This window comes from Aphelocoma coerulescens, chromosome 4A, assembly GCF_041296385.1.
Source record: "Aphelocoma coerulescens isolate FSJ_1873_10779 chromosome 4A, UR_Acoe_1.0, whole genome shotgun sequence".
Lineage (NCBI taxonomy): Eukaryota > Metazoa > Chordata > Aves > Passeriformes > Corvidae > Aphelocoma > Aphelocoma coerulescens.
Window position 1 is genome coordinate 15,711,710 of NC_091018.1, and position 24,341 is coordinate 15,736,050.

The following is a 24,341-nucleotide window of genomic DNA, read 5'->3' on the forward strand; positions in this document are numbered from 1 at the left end:
TTAATTTTAAACCTCCCTGCTGCACAAATAAATGCACTGCATCTGACCATGAAGATCAGTTCATCACCCCACTTACAGAATTTTAGAACAGGGTATTCTTCATTCTTCATGTCTTTCCTTGCATGCCAGCAGGTAGTCCTTATCTAATGATGCTTCCTGTTCCCCTGTGGGCAGTTTCCTACACGTTCTTGGAAGGGTCCTGCCCTTTGAAGGGACTATCTTGAATTAAAATTAGGTTTCAAAGAGATTGAAGGCTTTTATTAAATTTCAGACATATGATCTTGACTGCCTTTGAAAATTTGAGTCCAGTGGCACACAGAATCCAAAGCATCTCCTCTACCATGCTGCCTGGTTTAAGTTATTTTAATGGGCTTCAGTATGTAGGTAGAGTGGAAAAGAAACTGTGATTCATTAATATGGTTTTCCTTATTTTTTTAAATTTATGGATTAATGCTTAAGTATCTATATATAAAAAAAGTGTTCCTTGTCTTGTTTTCCTTCCCTTCCTTTGACAAACAGTGAATGTGTCTCAACTCCCCCTGATTCTACAGCAGTGTTGGAAGGAGAAACAAACATTTTTCTTTGCTGAAGGGAGAAAGTTTTAGAACACTTTATAGCAATTGATTCAAATAGAAAAGCTTGTTAAAGAAAAAAAAAAAGTATTTATATTTAAAGCATAGTTTTTCTTTTAGCAAAGGATCAACAATCTAGGGAGAAACAACCTAGGGAGGCAACCTTAATGTAAAATAAGGTGCTTCACTTAAATTTAGAAAAATTAGAGGTTTTATTCTTGAGCTTTTCTAAGAGCTGTGGTGTGATTTGAGGGGTGAGTTTTCATGCCTCTCTTTTCTCACTGTGGAAATAGCCATATTCCTGCAAACTGATTTTATGAAATAATTTTCAGCTTCTTTTGCAATGAAATTTTTATTTGAAGTACATTCTTAGAGCAGCTCTTTTTATGAAAACTTGTTAACAAAGAACAAAAATGAGCTAAAGAACATAACATTGACTGGGATCTCTTGGATTGTGGCATGCAAGTGGATAACAACTCAAGTTCAGTTTTTTGTTATTTCTCAAATAATTCTTCCAGTGCACTGAGGCATTTAAAAGGAAGGATTGATGGATTCGTGGGGAATTCTAGCTGGTTGGAAGCAGAATTTTTTGACTCTTTTGTTTTAATGATTGTGAGAAAGTGAATCTAGGTGAGTGTTGTCTTTTGAGCTGTAAAGAGAGGCCTCAAACTTGACCAAAAGTATTGAAGCTGAAGACTCTCTGTAGGTACAGGGATAGCAGTCAGAGCTGTGCTGCCATGCAGATGAAAGATTTCCATAGCCTTGTCTGCGACAGCCTGGGCTGGAACAATGAAATTCATGTTCAAATCTTATGTATAGAGTGCAGACTTCTTGCTGTAGGCCATATCAGATAAGAGTTCATTCATGGTTCAGTTCTTGATCTAGTTCTTTTTGATGTCAATGTTTAATTTTGTCAAGGGAATATGAGAATATGTCACTGCCAAATCCAGGGATGCTGTTGGTGTTTCACTTGATCTCTAGCATGTTGTTGTAAATGCAAATCCTTGGAGGACATGACTGGTGTTGAATGAGTATGATAAATCTTATTTGCATTTTGGGATGCTGTGGGGATAAGAAAATGGCAGAATAGAAGCCTGATTTGGACATAAGGTTTGTACTGCCTTTAAAAGGGAGGGGTACAAGATCTCTCTGGAATTTTAGTTAATTTTCTTCAACAGTGTATTGCCAACTGGGGGAAAACTTCCATGAGTGCCAGTGCTTCACATTGTGTAAAAAAATGTGGTGTTAAGTGTACCTTTTAGGTGGGGAGCCAGTCTAATACAGATTTTGCTGGTAGTAGCATTGCTACTAAGCTTTCCTACCTTTTCCCTCCATCTTCTTAAAAGCATTTTGGAACTTGAGCTATTTGGAGCACAGTTTGGCTTCTCAGGTGGACTTAAGAAGACCACAGAAGTTCCAGTGATGATGTCAAGACAGGGACAGACAGGTTCGTTGACATCACTCATTAAATTTAGGGAGTGAGGATATCTAACACCAGGGTTGAGTGAGGATCAAAAAAGGGAGTGGTGGTTGCTGGGATGAGGAGGAGGCACAGGGAGCTTTGAGGTTCATCCCTGTCCATGTGCCCTCTGTGCTTACACAGACCTGCCTCTGCTCCAGGGGTGTGCAGAGCAGGAGCAGGGAACTTCAGGCAGCGTGAGAAATGAAACAACTCTTAGTTAAAAAAAATTAAAATAATTTATTGAAAACAAAAAAGTGAAAAAAATTACAGAAATTAGAAAAATATACAAATTTGGGATCCTATGGCTCAGTAGATGGTATGCCCCAGGAGCACAGGGATTTTAGATCTTCTGGCTGAAACAGCACTAGACCTCAGGTAGAGAAAAAGGACTTACAGTGCTAGGCCGGCTTTTGGCTGGTCCAAAAGCCAAAAAAATTACTAAAGGCTCCTTAATAGGAGTAGGCTTTCCCAGCACTGAACTCCACCTCAGCAAGGCTGGAGGGAGAAAAAGGGGCGTGTCTCTCGCTGCCTCGTTATTTTATAGTGCCTTTGCTCCGCCCACAGCCCGCCCCTTCGGTTTAAGGTGATTGGTGTTTTCCCTTTGACAGATCATCTCCATCCACCAATGGCTCATCGTTGTCAGAGGGGTGGTACTAGTTGAGATAAGGGTGCTACAATGCCTTCATTAAAATTCAGGTTGCCATGGAGCTTGCCTACAGGGTAATGGCTATGGGGCTGGCTGTTAGAACTGGGGTTTTTGAAATTTGCCTTGGAACCAAAGTACAAGTAAAAACACCTAAAAAATATTAAAATACATCCAACACATCTTAAAACACTTGTAAAAGTATACAGTAAACACAGGAAAGATAACTCTTATGGTGTACAGGTGGTTTGAAGTTTGAAAAGGGAGCATAAGTTGGGAATCTTAACTGGGAAGGGTGCAACTCTCTCTTAATAAACTACTTTGAACAGTTGAAAACACTGATAATGGAACTTGATTTTTGTACCTGGGCTGATGGGTTAATTTTAACATTAAATTTAAAAATATTTAACTCAAAATTAATTAATTAAAGCATTTAAGATGCAAAGACCAAGCACAAATAGGGATTTCATGTATGACAGGCAGGATCACAGGGTGGGGCAGCTTGGGCTCGCTGCTAACCTAGTTCCATCCACAGCTAGACTTTCTAAGCTTTCCTTTCAGCAGTTTTGTGGCACTGATTATTTGTGCTTTTAATATTCTAAAAAAAACCCACTTAAAGCTACAGTAAATTTCTATCTACATAATGTATTTCCAATAGGTTATGTTTGTGATATCCCTGAATAATCAGATTTTTTTGGTAGATGTTATAGTTCCATGATAGAAAACATATTTTGAATGAAAATCATGGCTGCCTTGGACCAAATTTCCTAAAATTACCAGTATGACTATATGTATATTTAGGGATGTGTGTATATAAATAAATGTAAAAGCTGGGACCAGTGTGTATTTTTAGGTGTATATTACATCAACTTATTGAACAAGATGCCAGTTTTATGGAATTCAGCAAGGTTAAGTGCACTTCTCAGAATGCAACAAATCTTTTTCCTCATAAAATGAAGATTCATGAGAAGATACAACTTTCTGACAAGTCAAAAATGTGCAGAACTAGCTTAAAATAAGAATCCTGACAAAAAGGCTTTGAAAATTAAAATTCTTAAATAAATAGTGGAGTTTTTGCAAGATTTTTTTTTTTTTTGCTGTTGAGAACAAATATTCTACAAAACAGTAAAGATACTCTTGTGCACTGGAGCAAAGAGGTTCTTGCATTTCAGTGTTTGAAAGTTGTTAGAAGTGTTATTTATTAGTTGTCTGAGATACAAATACAAACCATTAGAGCAAATGAGCTCCTAATTAAAAGAAGGCAAATTTTTGTTGTTGGGTATTGAAAGAGGAGAAACCTAGCGTACAACTGGGATTTTTTTTTTCTATGCAGTTTTATTGGATGTGCTAGAAAGAAAGTGGTTATTGGCCTTAGAAACCTTGAGAATAAAGCCACAAGTTTTAATTAACAAACCCAAATCGGTTGTTAAATTTTTGCTCTTATAAATACTAAAGATTGACCTCTGAATTTCTAGAAAATTAACTTAAAAATTGACTAGAAAATTAACTAGAAAATTTTTGTGCTTTGGTTTAAAGAGGACATTCTGGGCATCTAAGCAAACCTTCCACATCAAATTTGAGGTTAGTGCAGGTTCATTCCAATAAGTGGAGAGTGTACAACTGGAAGGATCATACGTCATTAAATAAATACTTTATGTTTACAGGTAATTGTGTAGTAGATAATTGGCTCAGAATTCAGATAGTTTTTGTGCCTGTGCCTCATAACCAGGAGAGTTTTCATTGTGCCTTATTAAAAACTTCATTAGGAATGACTGAATAAAGCCTTCTAAACCACCACCCCAAGCCCCAAAACGTCAATGCCCTAAGATATTCCTGAGATAGCAAGAGATTTAAGTGCAGCCATTCAAAAATTAGTTTTTGTTTTTTCTTCTACTCTGAGACAGTTTTGGAGGTATGTTTGATTTGCTTTAAAATGATTAAAAGGGATTAATATAAACATTTCAATTGACTATTTGCTTTATCTGTCAATCCTCGTGCCAGTAAGCTTTGGTTTAGTGCCAAATCAGAAAAAAAAGTCCCTTTGACTTGTAGTGACCAGGGTTATGCCACCTGCAGTCCTACTCTGTCATCATCTTTTGTACAGGTAGAAGCTGATGTGCAGCATGAATTGGTTGCCACTACTTTATACTGACTCTCCTAGTGTGTCCTTGTCTTGGGGTGACCTTATGATGTGTATCCCAGTCCTGTTGCTGCTCCCTTTTACAAGGGAGTTGTTTGTTTCAGAGGAGTTATAGCAGTATAATGTTAATTTAAACCTTTGCTTATTGTTATGGCAACTCTTTCATATGGGCAAATGATGGGAAGGATTGTAAATTAAGGCTTGTTGTTATTATTTAGATAATAAAATTTGAATGTGTTAAGGTACTATACAGCATCTTAGCACTTTGTTCTTGCCCACCAACAGGAATTTTTGAAAATCAGTGTTCACAGTTGGACTTAAGCAGTTTAATAGTAATTCCTAGTGTTTCTTCAAAGTCCCTGTGCTCGCTGTAATGAGCTCCAGTCTGGCACATTCAGTTTGATCCAAGTCTGGCCAGCCTTGTTAAGGGATGCTGTGCTATCCACACAGGGCTGTGCAGGTTTAGGAGGCAGCTTTGCACGAATCTGTCTTGCATGCTGCAAGCATATGGAGATCTGCTTCAGTAAAATAGGTTTTCATCCTATTACCATCATTTATTCAAGGGACGAGTAATGGACCCTCATTTGTTACACAGCATATTGAGAGAGAAAGCAGACTTCTATTTAAACATTTATTGAAAACAAAGTAAGTGTTTTTATTTCTACTATTTCTCCACACTTATTGTTTCAGAAACTTTTTTCTTTTGTCAGTTGTTTCTTTTTTCCTCAGTTTCTGTTTTCCACCTCTGCTTATATTTCCTCAAACTTAAAGCTACAATAAGAGCAGTTCCCCTCAAGAGTAAAAGGGATCTACTGGGGGCTGGTTTGGCCCATCTGCCAGAGAAGGGACAGAGAATCTTTGCTCATAGGCTTGACAAACTGATAATGAGGGCTTTAAACTAAAGGTGCCTGTGAAGGGGAATCTCAACCCACCCCACTCCTACCAGTGTGAATCCAGTGCCAGCAAGATATGCCCAGAGGAAAAGGGGAGATACAGCTCCCATTTTGGAAAAGGAAGAAAAAGGGAGACTCAAGGAATTACAGGCCAGTCAGTCTCTGTGCCTGGCAAAATGATGGAGTAGATCCTTCTGGAAGCTGAGAAGGGACATAGAAAATAAGGAGTTGTTTAGTGACAGCTGACATGGCTTTGCTAAGGCTGAATTGTGCCTGAAAAATTTGGTGGCCTTTTATGATGAGGTTACAGCATTGGTGCATAATGGAAGAGTCACTGACACCGTCTGCCTGGGCTTGTGCAAAGCACCTGACACTGTCCTGCTCCAAATCCTTGTCTCTAAACTGGAGAGACATGGACTTGGTGGATGGAGGGGGGTCTGGGATGACCTTAAAGTCCCCCTAAAGGGGCTCCAAGAGAGCTGGAGAGGGACTTTTGGCAAGGACATGGAGTGGTAGCACAAGGAGGAATGGCTTTAAACTGGAAAAAGGCAGGTTTAGATTAGATATTAGGAAGAAATTCTTCCCTTTGAGAGTGGTGAGGCACTGGAACAGTTTGCCCAGAAAGGTTCTGGGCTTCCCATCCCTGAGGTTGCTTGGGACTTTGAGCCACCTGGTCTAGTGGAAGGTGTCTCCCCTCCTTGGCAGGAGGGTGGAACTCGATGATCTTTAAGGTTTCTCCCAACCCAAACCATTCTGTGATTCTGGTTTGCTATTTCCAGAATGAAATCTCTTTGAATTTACAAATATTAAAATAATCATTAAGTAAAAAGGACTTTCATTTTCTTGCAGATATCACACAAATATTAATTATTACACTTCTTTCTACTTTGTAGACCAAAGAGCACTTTGCTAAGGGAGGGAAAAATGTCTTGAAGGGAGAAATATTTTTTTTAAAGTAAAGTGTATCAGTTTTAGGCATAGATTATATGGATATTTACTCTAATGATGGTTGAGTCTTGGGGTATGTGTACTGTGGTTGTCATTGGCAACTTAACATTAGGTTCCTTGGGTAATTGCAGCTGGTACTGTGTCTGACTGGTAAAAGCAGTATCATAGTTCTGTAGTCAGAAGTGACTAATAGTAGGGTTTTTAATGCCTCCCACTGCAAAACAGTGTGTCATTACAGCACTTTCTAAATATATCTCATCATGCATTTATCTTTTCCTGTGCTGATTGACTCCTATTCTCCTGAGACATATTTAAATGTCATTTTATCTTTTGGTGGCAGGAATGCTGATAGTTTATCCTAGAAAGAAAATGACACTGAACAATATTTTGAAAAGAAAAGGTAGAAGAATTTCAAGCCAGTTTTGCTTCTTTTTTGGCAAGTGCTAATTTAGTATTATTATAATTTTTAGTAAAAGGAAATCACATTGATTTGAGGGGGTATTTGGAGACTATTGGCTGATTGTCCTGTAAATTTGTTTTCAATTGTCGAGGTAATGCATTATTGCGCTCCAAATGGTTGCTTTGCCATTTTTTCTTTACTGTAGCTGCAAAAAATATTTAATATGTTTGGAAAGGAAAAAGCTGAGCACACCACTGGTGCCTTAACAACAGATACATTCAATGACAGATGGCTATGCATGTTGAGTGTTGTTTTAAGCTATAATTGGATGTTTATATAAGTATGCTTAGTCAAATATGTGTAATTAAGCTATCTTGCTAGGTAGGCTTACTTACAGGGCAGTCCAGGTCTCAGAGATGTCAAAAGTAATGGTTATAGTGGACTTGTTCTGTTGAAACACTTACCTAAACAAAACCCAAACAGAAGCATCTGCTGTTTTCAGTTATTGCTGTTTACTGTGAGGCCTTCAAAATCAGATGAAGATGAAAATTAAATGACACAAAATGCCATGGGAGGTTTTGTCTGCTCTATTTTTAAGCCTCAAGCCATGGTATGTGTCTGAGAGAGAGAATGAGAGAGAGTCACAAGTGACATTTATTCTTAACACAGCTGGTAGCTTCCTTATTGTAATGAGGTGTAATAGAAGTGCAGAAGAAACCAGTAAGTTGGTGGATACTAAGCAGAGCTGTGAAAATTGATATGGTTATCTGAAATCCATTCTTCCTGAGTAACATCCTGAATTCACTGTGAAGTACAGGAAAACTACACAGTCAACGAGCACAAGATGTTCCTGTTTCTGGTGGCCACTAACCCCAAGCTGCAGAAATACCAGTGTGCTGTGCTCATCTGCTCTTGCTGTGATGTGGAAGGAGTGTTTTCCCCATGAGATAAAATGTTTTTGATCTCTGAAGCTGACAAGAGAACTGGGATGTTTTTTGTTTGGTCACTTATGAGGTGGCCTGAGTTATAATTATTTAGTATAAGGATGTTTTTCTCTTAGTTATTCTGTTCAATTTACCACTGCTCTATTCTTGTAGAGAGCAGAAAGCCTTCATTCTCCTTTCATATTATGAAGCTAGAGAAAAGCAGCAATTTTGGAGGAACTCCTCATGTTCAAACCAAGGGTTTAATTAGTTGCTATATTAACATGAAGCTTGGCTTAGGTCTTTAAATTAATCCAAAGTGCTGAACTTGTCAAAATGATGAAAAATGTGTTCTGTAGTTGCATTTCTATTACAATAACTTCAAAATGTGATTGTTAGTGATTAATATATTCTTTATGGACTTGCCCAGAAAACAGCCTTTACACATAAAGGCCAAGGTATTTTCCATCATACAGTTAAGAATAAACACATCAATGTGACATTAAGAAAAGTATAAAACAAGACCTATGTTGCAGGTTTAAACTAGGAGGATTATTTTTTTGAATGCTTGTGTGTTTTCTATGCACAAATCATACCAACTTCCAACAAAAGCCCTCTTCTGGCAGAATATTTTTAATAATACCTATATTTCATAGTCCCTTCACACAGTTTTCAGCAAGATGGGTTTGCAGGAGGTACAGTGATAATCAACTCATTTTCCTCTGAGCAAGACTGTGATCACTAAAAGAGCATTTGCTGGTGCCCTACCTACTGTAAGTACCCAAAAGAATCTTTGCTTTTGGCTCTGTATCTAGTCCCCACAGAAATTCAGGGTTACATGTAGTTCCTAGGTTTGTGCCTCGCTGCAAGTTCTATTTAGAACTGTGTGGTCTGAAATTTCCCTGTTGTTTTCTCCAGGCATTGAATAAGGAGGATGCTGTATTTCTGAATTATTTCTGAGAGGGAGAGGCTTCCTAATTAAGTGCTTTAAGCTCAGGCTTTCCAAGTATCTTGCTGCATCTAGTCTGGAATCTTGAGCAGTCACAAGGTGATTTCAAGTTGCTGGGCAACCAGGAAATGCAGTAAGTTTGGAAAATATCAGTATTTCCCCCCATAACTATTCCCACGTCTTTATAAAGTCTGACACATGGATTACTCTTTTGTGTTTTCTGTGCATCATCAGTAGGCTTAAAATGTCTGGGGTTTTTAAAAATTGATTTGATTTCCCATCAAATGAAAAGACAACAGAAGTACCATTTAAATTGTTGTCATATTTAGATTATGGAACAGATTTTGTTAGAAAATTATTTGAAGCTTTAACCCTTGATCTTAGTCATTTCAGGTATGTTGCCGTCAAAATCTTATCAATTTTCAAATGTTGTTTGATACAAATGCTGAGCTGTAACTAGAATTTTGGTTCTCTGTTCCTAAGGTGAATTTTTCATGTTATCTCAACTCTGTGGCTACATGTAAGAAAAAATGAAGCCCTGCAATGTTGCTTACAGTTGAGTATTGACACTTGGTAGTAGTAATGAATTTATTCCATACAGAAATTCCTTCATTTAGAAGTTTATCAATGTATTTTAAGCTAGAAGACCAAATACCAATATTTTCCTGTTGTTTACACAATATCCTGAGTTGTAAGAGACTCACAAGGATCATGGCAGCCCAGCTTCTGGCCCTCTAAGGACCACTCCTGGAATCTCACCATGTGCCTGAGGGCTTTGTCCAAACACTCCTTGCACTGTCCAGCTTGGGACCATGACCACTGCCCAGGGGACTGGACTCTGTTCCAGTGTCCACCCACCCTCTGTGTGAAGAACTTTTTCTTAATATCCAACCTAAACTCTCCTTCCCCAGCTCCTTTTCCCCTCAGGAGGAAGTTGCAGACCACTCAGGGGTCTCCCCTCAGTGCTCTTTTCTCCAGGCTGAACAGACCAAGTGTCCTCAGCTGCTCCTCACATGGCTTCTACTCCACACCCTGCACCATCTTTGTAGCCTCCTTAGGATGCTCTCTGCCAGCTTTATCTTTTGTATACAAGCCCAAAGTCCTAAGCTGCTCCACACAGGCCCTGGAGAGAGCCAACAGCACCTCCCAGTTTGGTGTCATCAGCAGCCTTGCTAATGGTGCATTCAACTCCTGCAGCCAGACTGTTGACAAATGTGTGAAAGCAAAGTTTGGGGTCAGTTTGATCTGACTGGGAAGAACAACTGTCTTCTATGAGCACACAGGTTGTTGCTGAGAACATTTTTTTTTTAAATTTGCACTTAGTACCAGATGAGATCTAAAGCAAACCCTTAGCTTCACTAAGGTGTAAGGCACTGGAAAAGATTTTCAGTCTTTGCTTTCCCCACTGGTTTGAACAATAGTATGTTTTGTTGAAGCAAATTCAGATGTTTTTTTTTTTTGGTATTAGTTTTATCAATTACATATGTTCTTGGATATGAACTTTTCATCCTTGGGAATAGAGTATTGAGAGAAAACAAATGTTACTTCTTTTTTGCTCCTACCTGCCTAGACAGAAGAGGGATGAAACTTTTTGGAAATGCTTTCCTTGCACCTTCAGACAGTCTTTTTTCTGCTGTTGTCTATAGTTTTCAAACAGTTAGAAATGTCTGCACTAGTTTTGACATGGTCAAAGATCCTTTATTATTTTTTTCTTACTTTCAGTAAATAAAAAAGAAAACCTTACATTTTTGATGTTGCTGTCTGGTTGCTATGAATGTGAGGAAGAAGAATGTCCTTTATGTATTTCCTAGCACAGTTCATCTTGATTTAAAAAGAAAACCAGTATCACGTTTCCTTAAAAGAAACCTGAAACCACCAAATCCCAGAATAAATCGACATCCTAAATAAAGGAGTGGTATGCTAAATTAGCTTGGCCAGTGAGGAGGCATTAAAAGAATGAGTTCATTCTTCTGGGATTTGGGATTGTTTTGATTATTGTTTAAAAACAAAACCCGTAATTAACAAAATCCCCTAACGAACCAAATAAGAACCAGGAAAAAACCCCACCTCAAAGACTGTTAAAAACTTATTTTAGTATTTAAACATTTACTGTGTTTCAAGTAAATATTAGCCATAACTTTTTTCAGATTAATAAAACTTTTGCTGTCACAGTCCTCATTTTCAGGCTTTTAATGTGTGTGCTGTGCAGCAGAGGTATTATCTATATAGCCCAGAGAGGAATTTGTATTAAAAAAAAAAAGGAAGCATAGATTTTGAAAAATTTGGATTTGGTCTTCACAAATTTCCCACTGTTTTTTATCTTTCTACATGGTTATGGAAGCCCTTGCAACTGGTTTGTTGAAGTTCTTGTCATTGCTTTATTCTTAAATATATGCTTTTAAAAGAGGAATTCATCCATTTCCTCTCAAAGTCATTGTGGGGATGCAGTCATTTTTCACATCAAAGCCTACCTTTAGAAATGTTTGGAAATGTAGGCAGTATCTTTTAATCCTTTTTTCTTTGTGAATATTTTGTGCTAGTTTGAAAGCCTTAATTCTACTGTGACAACTTTGCACTCTTCTCTCTCTTTAATTGTTTATTGCTCTGTCTTCATATCCATGCTCTTCTTAAACATACCTGTATGAGCAAAAGTATCTCTAAATATTATTGCCACTGCCAGTCCAGAAGTATGAAACGCTTTTTTTCTCTCAAAACATAAATTTGTGCTTCACAAAGTACATTAAAAATTTTAGCCTGTTTAGTCCAGACACTGTGTTAGGGATTTCTACTTATCTGGCCTGGGAAGTAGGTGTGACTTTAGAAATAAAAATATATGAATACATGTCTATCTTTTTATAAATAAACCTGCATACTTATGTTTTCAAGTTAGGTGAGGATGCAGAATTGATAGAATTTTTGCTGTTAGATCAAAGTTATATCAATTTACTCTCCTCTTTAAAAATAGGTATAAAAACAAAAATCACTTTCTACTAATCACTTTTTATCAAACTAAAATCTGTGTTGTAGCATCTGTGTGTTTTGGTATAAGGATTTATTTTGCTTTTGTGGGGATACAGCTCTATAAATATCTAGCAATGAGTGCTTTGGATGTGGGTACGTGGTGGTTGCCTGGTGAATTCAACCATTATATTTATCATAATTTTGTGTGCAGTCAAAATTATTTATTCAAATATAAATTCATTTGAAGGTAACTTCTGTCAGGCAGAGTATTTCACAAAATAATTTCCCTCTTTCATTCTTTCAAGTTGGCATGTATATCCATATCTAGTTACAGATGTATAGATAAAAAAAGTATAAAATAAAAGCTGAAATGTATGAAGCCTTTTTGATCATTTTCTTATAAACTAATCTAAAGCAGCAACTACAGAAAACAAAATAGAAAGCATAAGTTTATTGTATTTTAAATAAGTTTGGAATTTTATTGGAATAAACTTTATTTAAGAGCTCCAGCAGTAAATTCCAGGTGGTGCTTACTTAAAATATTGCATGCTATGTAAGTGGAGAAGCCTGCCAGCTTCTCAGCAGAGTTTCTTTAGTCAATGGTCTATGTGGGAATGTGGCAGCATTAGTTTAAAGTTGTTGTATTTTCTTGCACCTAATGTTCTCTGACTGTATGTGTTGTAAAAGCTTCTGGGAATCTGAAAGCTGCTAAGTGTAAGTTTTGCAAATTATTTCTGCAAAGCTTGGTATTTCTAGTGGAAAAATAGTGGGAACTTGCTGGTTTTTATTTTGCTGATAATTGTACCTGTATCCTGTATAAACAAGGAAAATGAGAACCTCATAAATGGTCTAAGCCTTTTTGGACCTATGCTCAGCACAAGACAATTTCATGCATACTCATGCAATTATAGCCTCAAAAAGTCACTGATGTCTGTATGAAGATTTTATTTCCTATTCCATGTCTAACTGGGAAGCTGCAGCCACCATACTTTTAGAATTTAATGAAACATTGAGCCTATTTAAAGAAATCCTGATTTTATCTTAATGTGTGAGATGCAGTAAAATTTGTTCTTACTTCCCATGTCTCAAATATTTTTATCAAAATTAATCCAGCATTTCTTAGCAAATGCAAATACCTAGTGGTCTCTTGAGCCTTTTCTTTCATCCTGAAAATTTTTCCTCTGTTCTGTTGATCAGTTTCTTCAAAAATTGAGCTGGATTCTTTGAAAGGCTTATCCAAGCTTAAAAAGCTTTCCTGTTAACCAGGAGTGCTTAATAAGGATGTAAAATTTTGTGAGAAACATATGTTTTGATGTGGTCTGCAGATGAAAGCAGTTGGAGGGTTATGATTTAGAGGCTGTTTTACCCTCGGTGGAGAAACTAGAAACATTGTCAGAGAGAAAAGGAATGTTTTTATATTAATCATGTAAAGGTTATTTTTGGAAGAGAAGAGAAGGATTTCTGCTATCCAGTTCCTTAAAACAAAATGGGCCTTTCCAGGAGCAGAGATATTTGGTGTGCTCTGTGTGATAGAATTGAGGTAAATGTGGGTTTTCAACATTCCATTTTCTTTAGAAGTTATGTGTACCATGTAAAAGAGAATTTTAAAATCATATCAGACGAACCTCAGGTGAAGTTATTTCTATGTAAAGTAAAAAATTTGCCAAAAAAAGTATAGTATACTACTTATAAATAAAATGTTGGAAAAATGGCCTAGTCTTTCTGAATTAAAATGTAGGAGAAAAGAAATCATAAATACATAGTGATCCGTAGTTAGTTCCTTGTCCTTCGTTATTTTGTGGAAGTTATATAGTTTAGACTGAGGAGATGATTCTGAAACATACTATATGAGAATATTTTAGAAATATTTTTCAGATATCATCACTGGAAAAAAACCTGAAGGGTCTTTTGGCAGTTGTCTTATGTCCTAGAAGGGTTGGAACAATTGCAGAGATAGAATATCTGAGTTGTAAAGTAAGAATATACATTTGAACTTCTAAGCTCATTCCATTCCAAGCTGAAAAAAATCAAACCCTTATACATTTATGAGTCTTATTAAACACATTACTAAATGGCTCAGAACTGTTTCTTTTTCTTTTTCTTTTTTTTTTTTTTTTTGCAATAATGCTTGCCTTCATCACTGGGTGTCAAGGTGATTTATAAAGGAATTAAATGTTGTTACAGCAATTTGTCGAGTTGGGATGCTGACATGTAGAAAAGTCAAATGGTTTGCCAAAGATTACTCAGCAGACTGATGGAAAAGCAAGAACAGGCTTTAATCTCTTCATTCTGAGTCACTGCAGTCCCATAATCATTGGGCCATGGAATGAAATGTGAAGGATTATAGAGGTTTTTTATATGATGCTGCTCCTCTCTTCCTGTGTTCTTAATGTGGGTATATGTTGACAGCTGACTGACATGTATACACATTTTTATTTGCTTATGTAACACTGAATCCTGTGTATCCTTTGCTGGTAACATTTCTCTTGTTTCATAAAGCAAACAGGAATGCAGCTTTCATACTTTCTTGCTTCATATATCCTTTACAGAGCTTAATCAAGATTATTATCTAAAGGCCTGTGCTTAATTCCCAAAATTACTGTTCTTGAAATCCATGGAAATGAGAAATAAGCTCCAAATTCATCTCAAGATCCGAGCTTTCCCTTTGAAATCTGGATTTTTATCCTTCTTAAAGTTCAGAAGTGTTAGAAATGTGGATTCACATTCATGATTTACATAAAGAGAACTGGTACTTATGGCTTCCAAACTCTTTAGAAGAGGCAAATATTATTTTTTGTATAGAATTTCATAGGAGTGTGGGATTTTTTAAATTAAACTGGATTTGATGAACACTGAATGGTAGTATCAGAGAAGTTTAGAGGTGCATATGGATTAATGTCTTCTCTTCAATGACTATGTCATTACACAAAATTCTTCTGCTTTTCTAAGTATTAAAGAGTATATGTATATGCCTTTCAATGTGGAATTTTGATTTTTGTTTATATCTAGCTTCTTCTTGGAAAAAGCTCTTTTAACTACACAATCTTCAAGCATACAAACCTCTTCATGTGGGGCATTGGGGATAAGGGACCTTGTACTACCACCAGGCAATACTTGCTCCCATCAAGCTGCAGATCCAGGAGAAAGTTTCTAAACTTTAATGGTCATGTGTAAACTTTTCAGTGGCAAGAGAGTGAAAATCTGCCTGTAAACATCAAACTTTTCTGAAGATTGGGTTTACTCTTGAAGCTAAGAGTGAATAAGCTGGGATGGATGAAGTAACTGCCTGCATTATGCACAGAAAAGAGGGGCTAAGGTGGGAAAATAGATTGGTGGAAGAGTAAGGAACTAGAGGAGTCCAGAAGGGCCTTGGAAGGTTGAGTTTGATTTCTCTGGGGATTTTCCTTCAAGACTATTGGCAGACTAACCCACAGTGTTCAGGGTGGGACAGGGGAGGAAGGGGGGGAGTTGAACTGAAGATTTTTTCAAGAGCCAATAAGAGCTGGAAAAGCAATAGTCATTGAATTCATGTTTTGCTCAGAGGCTTTAGGGGAAAGGGAGGGTTTGGAGGGCAGGGAGGGAGAAGTGCTGCAGAGCTGGAGGCTGGATGAGGCTGAGCAGGTGCTGCCAAGCCGGCGGTGTGGGGTCTGTGTGAGTTCTCTGCAGCTCTGGCAGGGCAGGTGGCTGAAGGCAGGGGTGGGCACAGGTGTTCCTCTGGAGATAGAGAGCACAATGCTGCTGAGGAGCTCTGGGGTCAGCCTTTCAGCAGGGATGTCACAGTCCCAGAGACTGCATTGCTAGGGAAAAACAGAGATAACATTATGATTTCCAATTGCTTCGAAACCAAAATATTGAGATTGTTCTGTTATCACTGGATAAAAAAAGGATCTGTAACTGAAGTCAACAAATCAATGTTGCAGTCCTGAATGTGAATGATTGTTTCTGGCTTGCAATTAGTCTGGGTATTCAGAACTTACCATAAATGTAATATTTTATCTTTGACCTTGGTTTTCTTCCCTCTGGAAGGGACAACACATCTTCCCCTGTGCTTTATTTTATTTGAATAGTAAGTGGCAATAAGATAAACCTTCCATCTGTCTATGTGGGAAAGAAATTACAACACAGGAAGCAGTGACACAGTCACTGCAGCTTGAGTTTACAGCTTCTGCATTTAGTCAAGTAAAATTTCTTTTAGCTGTCTAGATTTAGAATGTTTGTACATTGTGGAAAGGGGAAAATAACCTTCAAAAAATAATCCTCCCAACCTCTGTGATATCTTAATTTTTTTTGAGCAGCATGACCATTCACCAAGAGGTGTATGATATTTTACTGTGTTGAAAATGAAATATCCTGCCCTTGTACTTCTTTTTGATTGTTGCTCTGTACAATGGGAGAGTTAACTAAAATTGAAAAGGTCTCATACAAGCTGGCAAAAAAAAAAAAAATAGGGTATTTGCATCTGACATTCCTGGCCTTTGTTTGGCAACATCATTCTGAAGGAAAGACAGAGAAGCTAAGATGAAACAATGGCTCCAGCAGTTTGCAGTGAAAATTGTACCTGACAAAGGTATGAGACTGGATCCCCTTCAGGAGAATGAAGTTCAGTGTTGTTTTATGGACTTGACAATTTGTTCAAGACAAAATAATTGAAAAAACCCTTTTATACTAGGTAGTCCTTACTAGATTAGAACTCCAAAATTATTAAAGGAAAAAGAACATACTCTAGGAGAAGGCCATCAGTGAGGTGACAGCTGCTGGTCCTGCAGTGGTTTCTAGCTCACTGCAGATGTACTCACTGTGTGACAGCAGTGCTGGGGTGGGAATGGGAAATGGAGCCATGCTGAGCAGGAGGCTTTTGATAATATTGGTGCAACATTGGAGCAGTTTTGGATCTGTCTGATAGTTTCTGATTATTTCCAGATGCTCTTCAGCAGTGGTGTTTCAAATCTGACCTTGGTTGTACACGATTTTCACTTTGGCATCCATAAACCAGGGATATTAAATGCAAGCTGCTGAAACAACTGCTGTGCTCAGGTCCTCAGTGGTTGGACAGCACAACTCTTTGCTATCCTGCAGAGTTACTCTAGGCAGCACATTTTATTGCTTCTTAGAATTGTCACCTACAAAGTTCAGGAAGTTCTGCAAAAGGTGGAGAAAATAGTGGGACAAGGTCTTTTTCATCTTGAAAATTATTTTTATGTAATTGAGGTGCTACTATATTTTGTCAGAATTTTCCATAACTAACACAAATAATCTATCCAGCTGCAAAATTTAATTTCCTTATCCTTCTGTGGTACAGATTCCAAGATGAAAACAATGTGAAGCAGTTCCCTTGAAATGTACTCAGTATCTGAAAGTATGTAAAAGTCATTAAGTCTTGGTCTACAAGCAACCAGTGTTCATGTCCTGTGGGGGGAGGAAGAAAGGCTCTTTCAGTACAATATTAATTCTGTTTGAAAAGTTTAGATGAAATAAAATCTTTTCTAACTGCTCTTAGGCAAACTGATGTGTTGCAGGTGCTTAAATTCAGACAAAAACCCTGATACACCCTGATGACCACAACAGCTGCTCCTCTGTGTAGGTTTAGTTTCCTCTCTTGTATCCAAAATGCTTGATGTTCATACACTGGAAATGAATTAGATGCTCACTGGTGACATTGGCTGTACTGAGCAAATCTATTGAAATAACTGGAGGAAGATTGGGAAGGTAGAAATAACATCTGTGACAATACTGGGCAGTATCAGTTGATGACTTTTGCTATAGAAAACTTGAAATTAGTATTTTCTCCTTTTTAATCCTTATAAAAGGAGATATGTTGTAGGTGTGCAACTCTTTCATCCATGTGGATTTCCAATATGAAAAAATCTTAGCTGGTAACCTTTAGCTTGCCTTGGAGAGGGAGAAGGAAAAATTTTGGAGCACAAGAATCATGTTAAATTTGGTGATAACATTAGGCATGAGTAGTCTGTCTGAAAGATGCATCAAATAGTTAAGCTCACTTTTAGTGTGAGTTGTTTTCAAAGCAGAAACGTGGAAATTCAGAGGCTGTAAAATGACAAATTTAGCAACATAAGATCAAAGAGGCATGAGAATAGGGAAAAAGAAGTGGGTATCTTTAAAGTATATTCTTCAAGTGTGACAACACCCCAAAGACTTCTCCCCAGCCTAGATAAATGTGAATTGTATATATTGTAAGAAAGTAAACAAGATTGTTTTTATAAAGCTGTTGCAGTGAGTTAATAGCTTATTGTACAATATTTAAGAACAAAACCCACCCCTTAATGATTTTTTTTTTGTAAAAACAATATATTCATCACAATGGAAATCTCTTGTGGTAAATGACTCTCAGTGAAACCACTTGCTTCTCCTTGCTTGTCATACCCAGTAGAAGGAATCAATATGAAAAAAACCTGGCATAACTGGAATGTATTATAAATAAAGCTGTCTTGGGAAACTACATAATGATTCATCAAAACAGACTTATAAGTGTTCAGTATCATCAGTCATTTTGCTTAATCTTGGTTTAGCAAAAATATATTATCATATTAGCACACAGTATTACAGATGAAAAAGGATCTTTAAAATATCTTTGACTTAAACTTCGAAAAACGTGGAGGATCTCAGACTGCAGAAAAATTATATGTGTAACTCAGAACAATGCAGATGAATAATTTTGTGGCTTTATTTATAGCCGTTGTGCACTTTTGTTTTGCTGTTTAATTTGACCAAGTGAACTGCAGTTTTAATTTTCTTATTGTGTTTTATTCAGTCTTTTAATATGCTGGTAACATTTTAATTTGACTATGAACTTAATATTTCATAGAACTGTTCAAGCTGGAAAAGACTTTTAAGATTGAGTCCAACTGCTAACCAGCACTGCCAACTCCACCACTAAACCCCAAACACCACATCTACACATCTTTTAAATATCTCCAGGGTTAGTGACTCAACCCCTTCCTTAGACAGCCTGTTCCAATGCTTAACAGCCTTTTCAGTGAAGGAATGTTTTCTGCTATCTGACCTGAACCTCCCCTGGCACAACTGGAGGATATTTCTGCAGGTCCTATTGTTTGGGACAAGAGCCTGACCCCCACCTGGCTACAACCTCCTTTCAAGGAGCTGTAGAGTGATAACATCCCCCCTGAGCCTCCTTTTCTCCAGGACAAATGCCCCCAGCTCCCTCCGCTGCTCCTCAGCAGGGTCTGCCCCAGAGCTGCGTGTGGGACCTTGGCTGCTCCTGCCCTGTGAACTGTGGGCTCCTGGTGGGGCTCTGAGCTCCCCTTCGTGTCCCCCCTTTGGCAAACCTCCCCTGTGGACTGTGCTGAAGTGCTCTGCTGTGAATTACAGGGACAGAGAATCCTCTAGAATTGGACTCGGATTAGTGATAAATAGAATTGAAAAGAGTGTGGACTCTTATGAACAGATGGTGTGACCCTGTAAGGGTAATTGTATCATGATCCTAATTAATCACAACAAGAATGACCTTTTACTGACTCAAAAAGTAATTTCAGTTAGAAATCTTCAGTCAAACTTTGATTTTTGTTTTATTTTTCCTTTTTTTTTTTTTTCCTTAGGTCAGGTACCCATATGCTCTGTATGCAGTAGAGCAGCTTCAAGAGATGAAAATGTAATCACATGTCGGTAAAGTTGACACCAGTTATTGCATCAGGTGAGTTCACAGGACTTAGAGGTGAACTTTTGAACTGGTGAGTCCAGCTCTTTGTCTTTTCAACATTTATCCCATGTCTGTGTTGTGTTCTCTTCCTAATGTCAATGGGTTCTCTTTCCCAACAATGTATTCATTAATTCATAAAGTCAGTTTTTAGTAAATTATTTATCTTCCTGTACGTCATGAGGAAATTTGATCATTTTACCTGGGGTCTAGGTTAAGTTATGTACTTCCAATCATAAGACCCAATTTCTGTTGAGAGTTTGTCTGATTTGTCTGGGATTATTCTGTTTAATACTTCTCAAGATTGGTTATACCCTTGTGGTTAGGGCTTTATTTCTCCAAATATCAATGCACAAATGCTGTCTGGTTATTCACTCTATTTCATTTTTTGCTCTAATTATTCCTCTTGGGAACTTTAACTCCTATATCTTAAATGTCAAAATATCCTGTAAATTATTGCTTCCTATGGGACAACAATTGTTTACGACCCTGGAAAGTCATGAGACATGATGATCAAACTATGAACAGAGAAGACACAACTAAAGCAAATATTTAATGTGCATTTTCATTTAAATAAAAACTACTCTGTAGCTCTGAGGGGTTTTTGCTTTTGTTTTTTTTTTTATGTTTTTTTTACCTTTGTTCTTTCTTCTTTCATCAAACATTGTTAAGGAAATGACATGAAATGTATGTGGTTGTTGCTCTGAATATGCTTTTTTGTTGTTGTTGTTGTTGACTATTGTGCCTGTTTTAGTCTGAAACTTTCCCAGACTTTTAAATAGTATAACCTAATGAGCTGGTCAGGTGAAGTGCTTCAATTCCTGATCCATTAACTACCAGTAATGAGAAACTAAATGCTGTAAATAATCAAACTCCTTTTGGAAACAAGATGCTTTTGAAGAAAAAGGAGCTTCTGTCATTTCTAAATGAACCAAATGTAATAGTTAAACAGAAGGAAATGTGCTAAAGCACATTTTGTACATTCCAGGTATTGTACTGAGTGACAGTGGAAAAAATTCAGCTAATTGTTGTAGCATTTTTAAATGGATAACACTAAAATATTCTGAGGGTCACAGCAGCTCCCAAACAATGGGAAAAGAGAAAACATTTTCTATATGAACCCATTATGCACACACATGGCATAAATAATTTGGTTTCTTTGATCTTCCTTTAATTTTGGCTCTACTGCATATTCTCCACTTTTAGAGCTGCAAAATTCTGCCTGCTACTGTTTATAATTCTCTTGTCTCATGGGGGGTCTTTAGGAAGCAAACTCCCCATCTTTGAATTAGAGAAAAGAGGCCACAATAGCCATTCCTGCTTGGTACTTCTTGTCTTTTGGGGAGTATTGTTCCTTTTTCTTCCACAGATTTCCCAAAAACCTCTCCTTGGTTCAAAACCCTCACTTTTCTAGCATAGTAGGAAATCTGATTTTGTTTTGGTTTTTTTTGTTTTTTTTTTTTTTTTTTTTTTTATGTGTAGGTGGGATGACAATAGAATAAAGTTATTTGCTTTTTATTTGTTCCCATTTTTCCCCCTTTTTTTTTTCCTGCTTTGTTTTTAGTTCAGTGCTTTCTATTCTCTTTGGGGTTTTTTTTTTGGACTCAGAGCAGAATGCTCATACTTGAGTAAAAGAGATGGAAAAAATGTTAATTTTTGAACATTTCAAAAAGGGAGACTAATTTCCCATTTAAGAAAAAAAGAGCTTTGATAAATTAGATGTTAGTTTAAATAGCAGACTATTTTCAAAATCAAGAAACTTCTTTTTTGAGGAATGATAAGTAACTATAGCTGGGAAATGTAAAACTTGGGTCTTCGTGTTGGTATTTATGCAAATGCCTTCCCTCAGCTTAAGAACCTGGTAAAATCTTGTAATTAAAACTTGGAAATGTCCATAATTTGTTAAAATCAAACAATGTTTCTATAATATGCATAGAAAGTAAAGTTCTTTTTATCTTTCTTAGTGTTTTAAAATACCCTCTATTTTACTAAAGAGCTTGGTTAAAACTATGGATTGATTTGAATAGCTTTCATCTCTCTTTAATCTCTCCTGCCTGTTTCCCTGAAACTGAGCTAAAGTTTTCTGAGGTGCTGGAAGTATTTAAGGTTGCACAAACTCTGTGAGTCGATGCAATGTGAGTGCACCTGAACCACATGGATGGTAATGGGGTTTGAATGTGCCTTTGCAGGATCACATTGTCTGGCCACCTGCAAATACTTATTTGCTGCTTATTTTTGCAGTGGGAGGTTGTTGCATCACTGACAATGTCATATCATGTTCTCTGTGCTCTTTTCACACTCTCTGTCAAGGCAATAGTATTAATTTGTGTCTATTTGAATAATATTCATTGTCACATAGAAAGAGATCTTGTGACAAGCAAGGGATTTGTTTAGCAAAAACACTTTTAAGAAATGGCAATTTTGAGAGGCTTCATTTTACACTAAGGGATCAGAGTGGCTAAACAATTCAAATCCATGATTTTTTATCTCATTGTGGCCATTTGCTGATGCACTGGGCATATGATAAATGAAATTCAGTTTCCATGGTGCAATCTAAATGCTCCATAAAAACAGTGATCAAACTTTGTCTCAATTTCTGATTGCTGATGACAGCTTTTTTTTAGTTTGTTGAGTGATCCCAAGGTCTTCAATGCATCTTTGTCCTTACTGCAGGAGTGCTGTTTGTGCCTGGTATTTTATCTTTATGCTTGATGTCCCTGGCACACAAAAATGAGCCTTTCAGTTATAGCAAATACATCAACCTAAAACTAAAGAGATTCCACCTGTAAAGGTATTGCTGCAAGAATGTGATTCAGATCAATGAGGAAGGTGTGAAGGGAAGGCAGTGTGATTTGACTGCTGTGACTGAGGCTACTGATGGAGCTTCCCAGGCTGGAATTAGTGGTCTAGAAGTCAAATCTATTCTTCTTAATTAGGCAAAAGATTGGAGCATGGTGCAGACAAAATTGGGTAATTGTAAGAACTATTAGGGGAAAAAAAATAAACTTCCCTCCAAAATCCACCTCAGCCATCCATCACTAGAATAAAAAGCCTCGATGGCCCTGCACTTAAAAATTCCTGAATTAAGCTGAGGTGATCAGACAGGAAAAAAAGAGATACTTTTCAATTATTCAAGATCAGCCACTTATGTACCCATGAAAATGCAAATGCAGCCCCAGAAGTATCAGCCCTATAGGGTGTTTTTAACATAAGTGTTAGTGACATAAGCAGTGAGTAGCCATTTTATGGGCATCCTTTAGAATGAAAAATGAGCATAAAATATAATTTAGAGAGAGGTGGGCAAGGACCATAATCAGTGTCATTTTACAGGGAGACCAATGGTTTTCCTTTCTAAAGTAGGAAAGAGTGAAATTTGGTTTGATTTGATTCATTTTTATATGTAGCTGTACTTAAGTACCACAGAAAAAACCCCAAATTCTGTTTTTTTAACTAAGAACCAACATTGACACCAGTGTGTCATACATTATAAAATATGCTTGGAAGCCAGAGATAACAAAAATTCTGCTAAAGCAGAGTTTACAGGTAGGGGATCCACACTGCAGCTTGCTGGCAGTCTTCAAACTGCATTTATTTCAGAGTGACATTGAGGCCAAAGAGCCAAATATTAGCACATTATCAGGAAATATTACAGGGATGTCAGTCTGGTACCTAATTAACAAGGGATATCAAGCAGGAGGAAACTGCACAGCCTTAAGCTCCATCCTTTTATATACAAAAACATTTGTAATTGGGAAGATGAAGTGCTTTGTGCACAGAGTGAGGGCAATTCTGTGTTTTCTAAGCATATGAAAACATTTCTTGTGTTCTAGAACTGGAAGCCCCCAAGGAGAATTATTCACTGTTGAATGAACCAGCTTACCAGCCCACAAAGTTTAATGAAAATGTTTTGATCATGACTATGACACTTCAGCTTGTCCTTTGCAATAGACAGTAATATGTTAGAAGTTGTCCTAGCAGTTTTGCCATCTTATTTCTGCCAAGGTTTTGTAAATATCTGCTACTCCAAACTGTGCAAGAAAACCTGTCTAGTAAACACTGTCTTCAGTTTTGATCTCCAACAGTTTCTGCTTCTTGCAAAGGGACATGCTAAAGGAATATTCAGTTTTGTATGAGGTGAGGTGACTTTTAAAGGCTGAAGTATTTCACGTTTTCCTTGGTTGTTATAGCTATCCTTCTTCCAGAAGTTTGAGCTCTTCAGTTTGAGGAGCTTCGATTTTTATAGAAACTACTCAGGAAGGCTTTAAAAGAATTCTGAGCTATCACTGGATATCTTATATTACATGTCTTTTTTTTTCTTTTTGTTCATTTAGATCTGCTGAAGACTTATGAGTGTCTTAAAAAGGGCTGAGGATAATCTGTCTTTCCTGTAAAATAACTTTTATTACTTTTTACCTCTTTTTGTAGTAAGCTTAGTAATTTGTCAGAGTGAGTAGTGTTTTTTAGCTGATGTTCTTTCTGTTCTGACATCTTTATTGAGAATTTTCAATTGACTATCAGAAGGAGAAAAATCTTTATACATAGACTCAGCTTCAGGATGCTTGAAGGAAATAGATTATATATGTTAATTAACTAATGGTGTCAGAAAATTTTGATATGGATTTAGTGGATTCAGGCCTTCTTGATGTATCTAAATGGAAATTGTGATCAAACCAGAAGTCATTATAAAGCAGCAATAATTCAGCTAATGTTGATAGCAGCTCATTTGGTGTTAAATCATTAAAGAGATCTCTGATTCTTTAAAATGGTAAAGATTTCAC

General features: G+C 37.0%; 1 long non-coding RNA gene across 1 annotated transcript in view; it reads left to right on the forward strand.

The window, feature by feature from the left end:
* LOC138110228 (uncharacterized) overlaps positions 1–24,341 on the forward strand; it is an 85,932-nt gene that overhangs the window by 18,772 nt on the left and 42,819 nt on the right. The window contains exon 2 of the long non-coding RNA XR_011150832.1: positions 19,466–19,560. This is a non-coding gene — a long non-coding RNA (uncharacterized lncRNA). The remainder of the gene's footprint in view (positions 1–19,465; positions 19,561–24,341) is intronic.